Below are 14,237 nucleotides of genomic sequence, written 5' to 3'. Positions count from 1 at the left end.
TGTGAAAAATTATTGCCTTAGAACCATTCATTTCCTTGACATATATCCCCAGGGCCAGAACATATGCCAAGTGTTCAGGTGGGAGCACATATTTTCTAGAGAACCCCAGAGGGGTTCATATCAATTTGCATTTATACCAACAGGATGTGAGAGGGTCAGTTCTCAAGCCAGTAGCCAATGCAAGGGAATACAACTATCTATTTCTCACTTGCTTAAGTATCTCTTTGTTGGAACTCTTGATTTATCAAAACTCTAAACATCATTTTAGATATAATTTCTTATAAAAACGTTGGTGGGAGAAATGTCAGAAAATGCAAGTCAACATGAGCAGATGATAAGTAGTAACAATATCTCCCATTGCTACTAATAACACATGTATAAATCCTAGACAGGAATTAAGCTTCTCTGTGCTTGGGGTGGAGGAGAGAATGAATACTGGAGGAACACACACAATGTCTGCTCAGTCATAAAACTGGAAAAGCAGAACATTTAGTCCCTCTTGAGGCAGTTGTAATGACAGCAAGTGGGAAGTTACATAAAGAAACATTCACAAATATACTCATACCAACTATAATATGAATTAGGTTAATATGAGAATGTATTACAAAGAAATGGATCTAAGGACAGAGATAATTTTAAGTGATAATTTCGTTATTTAATAAAGACAAAGGAAAAGTAGAATGGACATACTTTGAAACCAAAATTGTGATAAATGGAAGGCTTATTTCACAAGCCAGGGTAAATATACAAAAATAAAGTTGCTCTTAGGTTACGAATGGCCTGGGCTCTGAGCCAAGGACTTTAGGACAGTTGTCTGAAGAGAGGCTGGGGCAGTCTTGGTGCCAGGTAGGTAAACCTAAGGTTGAGTAGGGAATGAGCTTTGAATCTCAATTTAATTTATAGAAGTGGAGCTCTGGATCTGCACTGTCAGTGGCTTATGGGCTCCTCATTACACTCTGCTGATCAGGACCAGGCCCAATTTGAGATGAAAATTAGACATCCAAGAGGCAATGTTGAGTAGGCAGTTGAATGTATGAGCCTGGATTTCAGGGATAAGACTGGACTTGAAATATTAATGTGTGATTCTTCTATTTGTGGGTGGGATCAAAGTGCTGGAACTATGTATGATTCTGCAGGAAGTGAGCATAGGTAGGGAAGAGAAGAAATCTGAGAATCAAAACCTAGAGCACTTGAATGCATAGAGGTCAAGGAGTCACAGAAGGACTCACCAGGACACTGAAAAGTAGCAGAACCTGAGGCAGAACGCCAACCAAGGGACAGGAATGTCCTGTAAACCAGAGGTCCCCAACCCCCGGGCCGTGGACCGGTACCGGTCCGAGGCCTGTTAGGAGCCAGGCCACACAGTAGGAGGTGAGCGGCGAGCGAGCGAGTGAAGCTTCATCTGACGCTCCCCATCACTCACATTACCACCTGAACCATCTCTCCCCTCCCCGCACCGTCCCTGGAAAAATTGTCTTCCACGAAACTGGTCCCTGGTGCCAAAAAGGTTGGGGACCGCTGCAGTGTAAACCAAGTGAAGAAAGTATTGCAGGGAGGAGGAAGTGATCAACAGTGCCAAATACTACTGATCAGTCAAGTAATGTCAATACTGAGAAATGACCACTAGATTTAGCAACGTGCAGGTCTTTGGGGACCTTGAGAAGAGCTAGTTCACTGGATTGGTGGGAACAAAAGGTCGATTGAGATGGTTCAAGACAAAATGGGAATAGAGGAAATGGAGATACCAAAAATAAATAATGGCTTTTTAGGAGCTTTTCTGTAAAGTGCAAATCGAGAGATGATGATGCTGCAGATGGAGCGCGTTGTGCAGTTAAGGTGGGGTTTTTGTCAGTTTCTCTCTTTCTTGTTTTGTTTTTAAGAGGGAGGACTTTGCGGAAGGTTTGTGTACTTATGGGAATCATCCAGCTGAGAAGGGCAAATTGGTGATGTGGGTGAGAGCTCTGGGAGCATTGCTGGGGCCACGCATTTACTCACCCAAAAGGGGTAGAATCTACTGCCCAGCTGCAGGGCTGGGTTTTGATAAGAGTGTGGACAGTTCGTTCATAGTGACAAGAGGGAAGGCAGAGTATCTAGTGTCAGATGCAGGGAGGTAGAAAGTTTTGTGAGATCTTTCCTTCCACGTTCTCAGTCTTATCAACCCAGACTGTGGCTGTTCCAGTAGTAGACGGAGGTTTGAGGAAGGAGGATAAGATGTGAACTGCGATGTCTAAGATGGAGTGAGTGGACTGGGGAAGTGTATGAGTTTGCATCAAAGACCCCTACCATGTTTCTGACACTGTTCTAGGCACAGGAGGTGCAGTCATGGGAATGCACATGCGGAACTCATATTCACTCATGTGTGTTTGTTTGGTAACAAGGCGGGACAGGGGCGGATCTGGTGCCTGGTACCCTCACCGCGGGCTAGGGCAGAGGACACATATTCTGGTCCAAACACAGGCCTTAGCCCCCACAGGGAACAAAGCTGTCTCTGAATACCCCTCCTTACCTGGAGGCACAAGGATGAAGGATGAGGTGGAAGTGTGTCGGATCACTGAGAAGCCTAGTGGCCTACTTCTCTCCAGCTCACGGTTAATGTATTTTCCTCCCCAAAGTCAACCCCTCTCCAACAGACACTACACTAAGGTTTGGTGTCAAGTGACTGACTCACCCTCCTACTCTGTCTGGCTTCTGGTTGCTATGGCGATGCGGCCAGAAGCTTTGCTCCCTCAGTGAAAATGAGTGGAAACCTGTGAATGTAGAGGGGGCTATTGAGAGGGAGGAGGGATTTCTTGCAGGTGACAATGACCTAATACTCTTAGGGCCTTTGGTGATTAACAGCCTAATGCCACCCTCACTGCCTCCCCTCCATCCACCAAACAGTTAACACCATCATCACCAAAAGGCAGAGGAGCCAGACTGTGAACAGGGAGCCTTACACACCAGATGACATAGGTTTTTCATTAGTGTCATTTCCCAGAAAAAGTCACTGAGTTAGGAGTCTTCACTTGCCCACGTTCTAAGGTGTTCTCATTGTGCTCTATCTTGTAGTGCTCTGTCTAGTGGGATTGCTGGGCAGCAAGCCCTACGAGTACCTACTGTGTGCCAGGTAACGTAGTAGGAAACGAGGATACCCAATGGGGAAGGCATGCTACAGGTGTGAGTTTGGGGACATGGCAAGGGTTAGCCAAAGAACATAAGTTCTTATGTCCAAACCCAGACTTTCATCCTTAATAGGGCCAGTCCCCTCTCACGCCTGCCTCCCTCCTTCTCCTTCCCTAAAGAATTCAGGGGGTAAAGATAAAGTTAAGGGTGGAGGGTAGGCTGAAGCCCTGAAGAGCTCAGCTGCCCCTTCTCTCCAGCCAAGAGCCTCTTTATTTTCATACCAGCAGTCTTGCTCTGCCTTCAAGTCTCAAGACCCATAATCGGCTTTGAGTCTCAGTGTCCAGATCCTCAATGGCCTAATAGGCCTGGTGGCTTGGTTGCTATGGCAATCCTGCCAAGAGCTCTCCTCACTAGATAAAATAAAAAGGGAACACGAAAGGGGAGTGGCCAGCCTCATGGGGGAGGGAAGAAGAATTGTAATGTGAATATCCTAATTACACTAATTGATAGCCCTTTGTGATTAAAGGCCCATAAAAGGAGGCCAGGGCAGCAGGGGCTTTGATTGGGAAAAGGGAGCCCCAAAAAGGAAGAGGCTTTTTCCTTAGAGAAACTTCCACAGAGTATTTGGAGGATAAGGAAAGAACCACAAGACTAGGACTCAGGGTGAACTCAGTAATTGACTCTGCCGGTTACTCTGAATTTTATTTAAAAATCCAGAGCCAGATCCCTGTGTTTGGGGCATGTTGGCAGGGAGGTATCAAAAATTACATTTCTGTGTGGGGCAGGGTCCTGGTTGCCCCACCTTCTGGCCTGGTGGTTGAGGGCACATGCCATGTTGTCCACACCTGGGCCCATGGTCCCCAGGGACTTGAGGTGGGATATGGTTTGCAGCCCTCAGCTACTCAGCTGCCCACTTCTCTCCAGCTAAGACTTTCCTTGTTGTCCTTCCTATCAGCCTCTCTCCTGCATCCAGTATTCTGGACTCTGTAAATCAGCTTAGGTGTCTAATGACTCAGTCAAGGCTTAATTGGCCCTAGCTTCTGGTTGCTATGGTGATGCAGCCAAGAGCTCTGCTCACTAAGTTAAGATAAGAGGGACCCTGATGTGGGAGGGGGACAACGTGGGGAGAGGGCCAAGATTAAAGAGGAGAATACTCTGATTACACTAATTGATAGCCTTTTGTCATTAAAAGCCCATAAACACAGGCCCGCAGGGTCCACGGCAGAGGGAGCTGAAGGCTTATCAGGGAAAATAAAGCATCAAACATGAGGGAAAAAGCTCTTTATACTAGAGACATTTCCAAGGAGTAATCTGGAGGTTAAGAAAATGTTCCACGTGCTCAGCATCTTGGAGTATGGATTTTGGAAAGACACAGGCACATTAGGGGCCCAGGTCTTTATTTGCAGAAGCCTAGGAGCCCTCAATTGTCAGTCACAGCTGTTCAGATGGGAAACTGAGGCTCAGAAGTGTGAAGGGACTGGAGCTACATCACATGCTAGGCTAGTGGCAGAGCTGTGAGTAGCATTCAGGGCTCTTGATGACCATGCCAGAGCTCTCTCTATGACCTCAGTCAGCCTCCACGTGGAGACCAAGACGGTCAAATCCTTCATTTTACAAAGAGATGAACCAGAGAGGGGAAGCAACCTGCCTAGGGCCACACGGTCCCTTTTGGGATGAGAACACAGCTCTCCTGGCTTTTAATGTGGACCAGGTAAATAGCGAGTGCTTTGAGAATTAGGGCAGGGACAGTGGGAACAGGGAAGAGAGCACTTGAACTTATGGGGAATTCCACAGGACTTGTGAGCCAGGATGGGAGAGGTTCTCACCTAACTGGTGAGAGGGGATTGGCGCCATTAACAGAGAGAGCAACAAAGAGGAACAAAGGAAGAAAGGAGAGAGACAAACACCTCCTTGTCTATTACTGAGATTTTCGTCGGAAATATTCCTTTCCTTGAGCAGTAGCTCGAAATGATATGCAGGAATAACCAAGGGGAGCATGATACTAATTTGCAGGTGCCTAAGAGGCCCCCATCACTAAATGTATGGGGAAACTAGGACACCCAGAGTGAGGAGATGACGCCCCCAAAATCAGAAGCTGGGTTACTGGCAAAACTGTGAGTGGCTCTCTGGACTCACGACCAACGTGTCAGGGCTCTGGCTAGCAGGAGTGCCAGGCAGCAATAAGAGCACTTACCGTGTACTTGGAACTTCTCTGGAAGTAAACCGTAGGGAGAGTATGCTCATACCTGGGCATCAGGGGGCATGATGGGAGAGAGGCATCCCCTATGCACTTTCCTGAAGGGTCCTGGTGCCCCTCCCTCTGACTGTGGGAAAAGGTTACATGGCTCTAATGAGAAAGGTTTAAAGTACAGGAGGAGAAAACGATGACTGTGGTCAGAACCGACAGGCAAACAGTGAAAATCAAAAGGTGATGGGAAATTAGAGGGGCCTATAATGGACTTGACTGATGTGTGGAAAGGACTGGAAAGTTTTACAAGGATTTCTTTTCATTCTTGATTTCTATATTCAAGAATGTAGGGGATTGGGGGAATCTCGCAGGCTGGGTTCAGAGTTAGGACACTTCATGTCGACCAGAGAAATGGTGACAACAGGAAAGTGGAGGCATGCAGGGGGCTCTACAATGCTTAGCTGAATATAGGTATCTGAAGAGGAGGGTGAAGGTGGAATGAGGTCCTAAGTGCATAGCTAGAGGAGTGCTGGAGCTGTTATTAAAGAATAAAAAACAAAGGAGAGAGGAAAGAAGGGAGCGAGGAAGATGGGGGGGAGGGAGAGAAAAGAAGAAGGAGGAGGGGGAGAGGAGAGGGGAGGGGGTGGAGGAGGGGAGGGGAAGGAGGAGGAGACGGTGGAAATAAGAAGTAAAGGAGGAGAAGGAGAAAGGGGAGAAGAGTGGACAGAACTTTGTCTATTTCTGTGATATTTGTTTGAAAAAGCCAGACACATACCACTACCCGCCCGCACAGCGGCTACAGGTGACTTGCAGCTGTGTATGTGTGTGTGCATGCACACATACGCACACATACATATATATTTACTCCAAGTTGTCCGCTAGGGGCTGAGTGAAAGGCGACTGACACCCTGGCTGTTACTTCCTTCCTTGAGGAAAGCCCCCTTCCTTCCCTCTCTTGACACTCTTCTCCTGCTCCAGTTACAGCCTCTTTCTAGAAATCCCTCCAGGTCCCAGGTCTGTCCTCCTCCTGGTGGACAGCCCTGCTCCTTTTGAACACAGAGCAGAGCCATAATCAGAAATGCAGTTCTGGACACCGCATGAGCAGGCATGCAAACCAGGACCAGACAGATGTGGAAGGAGCAGACAGCCGGCGTGGGCACAGGGGTGAGCAGGGTGGGCCCACTGGACGTTGACAGGAACTGCCGCCCCCTCTTTCTCTTTAGCACAGCTGAATGCCTCACTCTTCTCAACCACAAAATATAATAATTGCCCAGTTTGGTCCTTCCTTTGGGGAGGTCATAATATCAGAGCTGCCATGACCACCATGGTGACAGGAGATCCTTTTTCCCTCTGACCTGGAGTGGGGAAGAGATAATGATCAGTGTGGGGCAGTGACAATATGTGGCCCCGTGAGGGATGGTCCCACTGTCCCTTCCAAATCATTCCAAGGCACGTACTGTCTCTGCATCCAGGGGACCTGCATGCCTTGGAGCTCCAGGGGTTCAGCTCCATTCCTCAGGAGGGATATGGAGAGGAAAATGTAACTGTCAGATTCCATATTTGCACTGTTGCTTCCCCAGGACACAATTCATTTGAGCAAATTCAAGTGGGATAGGAAGGAAAAGAGAAAGTGCCTCTGGGGATGTTACTATCAATATTTGCAATGTAAAATCGATACTGTAAGCATTACATGTATCTTGTATGTGTGTTTAGGGGGGCCTGTGTGAGTGCTGGTGTAACTTTTATTGAGGAGTCACAACTGAACGGAGTACTAATGGGGAAATTTTTCACTTATAGTATGCCAAAACCCACCCACCCCCACCCCGCTTTCCTGTTCCTTTAAAACGCTTTCACAAAGTTCCTAAGTTTCCCCTCTCTTTTGGGTTTAAAAAATCATCCAGAACTGGTTACAGTAGAAGAATACAATGAATGAAAAAGTCAGGTGAACCATCCCACAGATACCAATTATGCAATCTGGAAAAGCATATAAGAAAACAAATATTTAAAGGTACTTGATTGAGACACAGATGTAGAGAACAGACGTATGGACACCAAGGGGGGAAAACCGCGGTGGGGTGGGGATGGTTGTATGCTGAATTGGGCGATTGGGATTGACATGTATACACTGATGTGTATAAAATTGATGACTAATAAGAACCTGCTGTATAAAAAAAAAAAGTTACTTGAAAGCATCCAAAAGCAGGCAGAGGTCAAGGAGAGTTTACTCTTGAAAATGACAGTGGAGAAGGGGTAAGAGTTGAGAATTTATGGCTCTCTTATTATAGCGTGCTCCTCAATCTCCACAGCTACTGTGGCAGGAAATGACAGACAACCTTACCACCAAAGCTGAAGATGACAGAGAATGGAGTTTAGGTCTGGAAGAGCAGCAGGAAATTTAAGTTGTGGGTTGGGGCGGGGGGCTGGAAGTTAGAGAACCTCAGAGGGCATAAGACCTAAAATATGAATAAAAACTCTACCTAAATCCCTGGGTGACCAAGAATCAGGCTACTGCAGATGGACAGACAGAGGCACCCTCCATTTCTGGACCTAGGCTCCAGGATCCGAAGGCATCGGTTGTAAGCAAAACCTCCTGTCACATCCATGGGGCTGTTCATTTCCCAGGTGCCTGTGGATGGGCCTTCTGGTCCCTGAGTTCATTTCTTCCCCTCTGCACATCGACTTAGGAATGCAAGTGGTAGCAGCCTTCACTACACAGACACACTATGACCTCCCCTAACTGTTAAATAATGACACCTAACCTGTCCCCCCAAATCCTTGTCTTTGGAACACAGCTCCCACGTATCCAGGGATGAGACCACAGCTCAAACTATGGACTAGAAGCAGTGGTTTGAGGGCGATTAGGAGATCCTTGCTGTCCCCCAACATAACCCCACTCTCTCCCAGTGCCACAGGCTTCCCTGCAGCTGCATTCCCAGTGTGTCTGTTTCTTCTCTGTGCTCTTGATATGGATATCATTCTCTTTTGGTGTCTCTGAGTCTTGCTTGTTCAACAGGCACCAAGAGAACCAGAGAAAATGGTCACCACCACTTGGCATACAGCCTTAGCCCGAGAAGCCCAGCCCAACTAAGTGAAACCTGTACTCATATTTCCCCAAGGAGAAGAGTATTTTCACTGAGTGAAACTGCCATCATCAAAGATAAAGGAATCATGGCGTGGCAGAGTTATGTGTAAATCTCCCTCACAGGCTGCCACCCTTCCCGATGTCCAGCCTATATGTGGTTGACTTTCATACAACATCCCATCCCTGCCCCAGTCCCTTGCGGTGAAGTGAAGACACAGCCAAGCACAGATAAAGAAAGACCTGTGGGGAGTGAGTCCTCCACAGCACAGAACATTCAATGGTTTTGTGTGAGCTGGCCCTGCCCTCAAATTTACACAGACGCTGAAAAATACAGAAGAGAAGTGAGGGGTCACAGGGATTTCCACATTCTCCTCTCTTCAAAGTATCCTCTTCACTCTTTCCTCCTAAGCAACCCTTCCCAAACATTCACAACCATCCCCACAATCCTCTAATGTAGAAAAATGCATTGAGAGCATAAGGCTGGTGAACTAGGAGCCAGGAGGCCAAAATTCTACTCCTGGTATACTTCTGATTGGTTACCTGACCTTGGGAGAGTCACCTCACATTTCTGGGACTAATTTTTATTACAGGTTAAAAATAGGAAGTTTGAAGTCCACGAACTCAAGGCTCCCTTACAATTCTAGACTACCGTAATTCTCTTCCAGCGAAGGAACATTTACTAGCGACTAAGGGACATAAGACCTTTTGCTAGGCACAGTGAGAAATACAGAAATGATAGCGATACTGTCTCCCTTCTCCAGGACACAGTGAGAAACACAGAAATGATGGTGATACTGTCTCCCTTCTCCAGGACCCCAGAGTTCATGGGATTCATTTCTCCATACCTATTTCGGATTATTGCTTTACTAAGGAAGCCCGGTTGCTTCTGGTGTATTGACATGTACAAGATCCTAAGCGAATAATGTTGTTCATACTACAGATAAACGTTTTGGTATTTGCATTAGTTATCTATTGCTTCATAACAAAGTGCCCCAAAACGTAGTGGCTGAAAGCAATAGACTCTTATCTCACAGTTTCTGTGGGCCAGCAACTCAGGAGCAGCCTGGTTGCTGGGTGGTTCTAGCTCAGAGTATTCATGAAATTGCATTCAGGATGTTGGCCAGGGCTGCAGTCATCTGGAGGCTTGACCAGAGCTGGACAATGCACCTCTAAGATGATTCACCCATATGGCTATAAGCAGGAGGTCTCAGTTCTTTGCCATGTGGCCTCACCATAGGCTACTTGAGTGTCCTCTTGATATGGCATGTGGTTTTGTCCAAAGCAAGTCATCCAAGTGAGAGACCAACTGAGACAGAAGGCTCAATGCCTTTTACGACCTACTCTTGGAAATGACGCACTGGAACTTCTGCTTCTTTCTATTCATTGGAGGCAAGTCACTAAGACTAGCTCACACTCAGAGTGGGGGATTAGACTGTACCTTTTGAAGAGACTGTCAAGGAATCAATGGACACGTGAAATCATCAGGGTTTTTTTGTGTTTGTTTGTTTGTTTTGGTTTGGTTTTGGTTTGGGTTTATATGGGCCACAGTATTTCAAAGGGCCATAATAAGGAAATGTTTTATCTTGTTGTGTTAATTTCTTGGTCCTTCAGATTCTGTCTTACCCTTGCTCCCCTCTTTAATGGCGGCAGGGGTATGAGACTGGGCTTATTTGACTTCATTGTATTGGAGGGAGGGGGTCAAATTGGCTTCCTCCTGGTCCCTGGATCATGAACGGGCAGCTTTTCCCAGTTAGGGTTAAGGTAGTCCCATTTCCTTTCGCCCTGTGGTTCCACTGCCATGTCTGTTGCTGATAATCCCATGGACTCCATTTTCAGGGCTCTGTCTGAAACTGATGAATCTTCCTCTTGACCCATCCCCAGCAGGGCTTCACTTCAATGAGCAACTTCTGACTCTATCACTGGCTCTAGCCCATTGGATTGTGATATCTTGACTATAACCCAGGCTAACCTTGAGTCCACCCAAGGCTCTCTCCTCTTCTTTCTCTTCCCCTTGCCTCATGTGAATATTTACAGATGCTTCCCACTCTTCAGAAATAAATCCCTCTACATGCCAAATTACACATCCAGGTATAGAGTTTTTATTGAAAAATTGACCTGTCTCCCTGAGAGCCCTCCTTCTCTACCTCCAGCTCTATCATCTTGGTTCTATACTACGTGAAAGAACTGCCACAATCGAGATACAGCAAAGTTCCTCCTCATCTAAAAGATTTGCTGTGCTCTTTGCAGTCTGTCCCTCCTTATGTCTCCTGTCCCAGACAAACACCAATCTGTTTTTTATCACTGTAAGTTTACTGGCAATCTCTAGAATTTTAAATGTGAGCATACAGTATCATTCTTGTGTTCTGCTTCATTCACTCAGTATAATAATTTTGAATACCAGCTATGTTATCAAATGCATCGGTACTTCATTCCATTTTATTGCTGAGCGTTATTCTGCTGTATGGATGTCCACCTTTTGTTTTTGCTCATTGTCTATTGATGGCCCTTTGGACTGTTTCCCTTTTCAGGTCATATGAATCAAGCCACTATGAGTATTCATGTATGTGTCTTTGCAGGGACATACGTTTTCTTTTCTCTTGGGTAAATACCTAGGGGTGGAATAGATGGGTTATACGGTGATAGGTGTATGTTCCACTATTTAGAAATCTTTCAAACATCTATCAAATGTGTTTCTACAAGTTTAGATTCCAGCCAGCAGTGTGTGATCCTTTTAATGGCTCCATATCCTCGCCAAGAATTGGTATGGTAAAACCTTTTTACTTTTAGTCTATTGAGTACCTTAATAGTGTCACTGGAGGAACAATATTTTACATTTTAAGCAATTCAATTCATTGAGTTTTCCTTCAATACTTAGCAATTTTTTGGTGCTGTCTAAGACATCTCGACCTAAGCAAAGGTCACAGAGATATTCTCATATATTCTCTTTTAGAAGAATTATGTTTCTAGCTTTTACATTTAGTTTTAGACTCATCTCGAATTATTTTTGCATATGGACTGACATTGGTTTGGTTTTTTCCTTTTCATTTTCTTCAATTGGTTCTAACATTGTTTGTAGAAGGAAACTTAACTTTCCTTATCGGATTTCCTGGCACCTTGGTCTAGAATGAACTGGCCATAATGTGTGGTTCTATTTCTGCACTCTTTTTTCTGTCCCATTGAGCACTGCTCTATCCTTATGCCAATATCACACTGTCCAGACTACTGTACTTTGATTATCCTAGGAAGAAAGGGCAGCAAGAAGAGAACCAATGCATCACTGTCTTGTTCCATATCTCTTCTTAGAGAAACACAGGCAATGGAATTTGAACATACAGAGTCAAGTGTAGTAGAATTAAGGATGTGTTTTGAAATCCATCCCTTCATGTTTCTGTGTATCCCATCAAACCACCTGCAACCCGCACAGTTTTCCAGTCTGTCAGATGACTGGTTTACAGTCCAAAGCCTAAAGAGTCGATTGCGGAAGCAGAGAGTGGGGAGTTCTGGGATTTGTTTGCTGTTTGGTTGTTCTACACTAGTCAACAACTATCTGTGTACACCAAAATTTGCATTTCATATAACTGTCAAGTTTTATGAAATATTATTCTTTTGATTTGTTTCAAGCACTTAAAAATGAAAAAGTAAATCGTAGCGCCCAGTGTGCACAAAAACAGGTGGTGGGCCAGTTTTTGCTCATGGGTTATAACTTGGTAACCCCTGATCAAAGTTGTCTATGCATTGTCCAATAGCTTCAAACTCATTTTACAAGGCCAGGATCACCTTGACCATAAAACAGACAAAAACATACAAAAAAAAGAAAATTATAGGCCAGTATCACTGATGAACATAGATGCAAAAATCCTCAACAAAATATTAGCAAGCCAAATCCAGCAATACATTAAAAAGACAATACACCGTGATAAGGTGGGATTCATCCCAGGGATGTAAATATGGTTCAGTATGTGCAGATCTATCGATGTGATACATCACATTAGCAAACTGAAGAATAAAAAACATGTAATAATCCAAGAGATGCAGAATAAAAAGCTTTGGACAAAATTTGATATCCATTTATTATAAAAACTCTCAACAACGTGGTTATAGAGGGAACTTAGCTCGACATAATAAAGGCTATATATGACAGACCCACAGCTAACATCACTCAGTGGTGAAAAGCTGAAAGCTTTTCCTCTATGATCAGGAACAAGACAAGAATGCCCACTCGCAGCATTTTTACTCAACATAGTATTGGAAATCCTAGCCACAGCAATCAGAAAAGGAAAAGGAACCCAGGTTGGAAAGGAAGAAGTGAAACTACCGCTGCTTGCGGGTGACATGATACTAGACACAGAAAACCCTAAAGATGCCAACAAAAAACGGTTGGAACTTACCAAAGAATTCAATAAATTTGCAGGATACAAAATTAATATTTAGAAATCTGGTGCATTTCTATACACTAACAACAAACTATCAGAAAGAGAAATTAAGAAAACAATCCCATTTATCACTGCATAAAAAACAAAACAAAACAAACAAACAAAAAAACCCTAGGAACAAATCTAACTAAGGATTTAAAAGATGTGTACTCTGAAAACTATAAGACACTGATGAAAGTAATGGAAAACAACACGAAGAGATGGAAAGATATACTCTGTTCGTGGATTGGAAGAAGTATAATATTCTTAACGTGGCCATATTACCCAAGGTAATCTACAGACTCAATGCAATGCCTATAAAATATCAATGTCATTTTTCACAGAACTAGAACAAATAATTCTAGACTTTGTGTGGAAATACAGAAGATCCTAAACAGCTAAAACTAGCTTATGAAAGATAAACGAAACAAAAGGTGTCACAGTCCCTGATTTGAAACTATACTGCAAAGCTACAGTAATCAAAAAAGGATGGTACTGGCACAAAAATAGACATATAGATCGATGGAACCGAATAGAGAGACCAGAAGTGAATCCACTCTTATATGGGCGATTAACCTATGACAGAGGAGGCAAGAATATACAATGGGGAAAAGACAGACTCTTCAGTAAATGGTGTTGGGAGAATCAGACAGTTACATGCAAAAGAAGCAAACTGGAGTGCTTTCTTACACCATATACAAATATAAACTCAAAATACATTAAAGGCTTAAGTGTGAGACCTGAAACCATAAGACTTCTAGAAGAAAACATAAGCAGTATGCACTTTGACATCGGTTTTAGCAATATTTTTTTGTATATGTCTCATCAGGCAAATGAAACAAAAGCAAAATTATACAAATGGGACTACATCAAACTAAAAAGCTTTTGCACAGTAAAGGAAACTATTTTTAAAAACCCGAAAAGGCCGCCTACTAAATGGCAAATGATATTTGCCATACATTGCTTGTCAGATACAAACAATGTATCTGACAAGGGATTAATATAAAAAGTATAAAAAGAATTCATAAAACTCAACATCAAAAACACAAACGACCCAACTAAAAAATGGATAGATGACCTGAATAGATATTTTTCCAAAGAAGATATACAGAGAGCCAACAGCAACATGAAAAGATGTTCAATATCACTAATCATCAGGGAAATTTAAATCAAGTCCACAATGAGGTATCACTTCACACCTGTCAGAATGGCCATTATCAAAAAGACAACAGATAACAAGGATGGTGGAAAGGAACCTTCATGCACTGTTGGTGAGAACATAAACTGATGCAACCACTATGGAAAACATTATGGAGATTCCTCAAAAAAAGTAAAAATGGAATGACCATATGGTCAAGCCATTCCTCTTCTGGGTATTTATCAGAAGAAAACAAAAACACTAATTAGAAAAGAAATATGCACCTCTATGTTCACTGCATCATTATTTACAATA

This window comes from Phocoena phocoena, chromosome X (assembly GCF_963924675.1).
Source record: "Phocoena phocoena chromosome X, mPhoPho1.1, whole genome shotgun sequence".
In the NCBI taxonomy this organism is placed as follows: domain Eukaryota; kingdom Metazoa; phylum Chordata; class Mammalia; order Artiodactyla; family Phocoenidae; genus Phocoena; species Phocoena phocoena.
The sequence above is the reverse complement of the archived record's forward strand: the minus strand, read 5'-3'. Positions refer to the sequence as shown.